The sequence below is a fragment of the Penaeus monodon genome, chromosome 22 (assembly GCF_015228065.2).
Source record: "Penaeus monodon isolate SGIC_2016 chromosome 22, NSTDA_Pmon_1, whole genome shotgun sequence".
In the NCBI taxonomy this organism is placed as follows: domain Eukaryota; kingdom Metazoa; phylum Arthropoda; class Malacostraca; order Decapoda; family Penaeidae; genus Penaeus; species Penaeus monodon.
The window spans coordinates 23,296,813-23,297,587 of record NC_051407.1 but is presented as its reverse complement, the minus strand read 5'-3'; positions in this window follow the sequence as shown (position 1 = coordinate 23,297,587).

Sequence of the window (775 nt, the reverse complement as noted above, 5' to 3'; positions counted from 1 at the left end):
GCAATGAGCAAGGGATTGGGGGGAGGTTTACTATACCTTATCAACTTGTTAAATGTTGTAATTAATATCTGCCATTTTCATCTATGGTGACTTTTCCCATTATTCAGTCAGTCATTCCCCTTTCATTTTTTTTCTTCATTCTTCTTGTAGGTGTTTTTATCTTGTACGTCCCTCTCGTCTTTTTTAATCAATTATATTTCCTAATTAAAAGAATATATGCAAAAAATTATCTTAAAATAAGAACAAATACTGAAGAAAATTTCTGATTAAGGATACTTCCAAGGAAACTGTTGTTAACAATTTATTTCAACCATCTATACATCATATTTTACAATTTTCTAATATATGTACAATTCTTTCATATTACACAATGCTATAAAAATATCAAGAACAGACAATATCTGGAGCAAACCTCAGTTTACTATTCCAGTTTTCTTTGTACGCATCATAATTCAGAAATGTTTGAAATGGCAACTCATCTCTAACAAAAGCTGGGTATAATTGTATGTTGTTACAATTCATTCAACAAAAATGATAACTTTGGAATGGAAATGCATTACCATATTACTTATGTATGAATATGAACAGCCTTTACTTTTGTTACTTATATTGAGAACTTTGATTTTGGAACACTTTTCACAAACACATTCTATTTACATGCACTTGAACTTGCTAACCATTGTTGTTTGATCTTTCTACACTGAAGCTCAGGACTTTATTTCAATAAATATTTGCATACATATATTTGAAGGTACTTCTCCATGGTAATATGCTG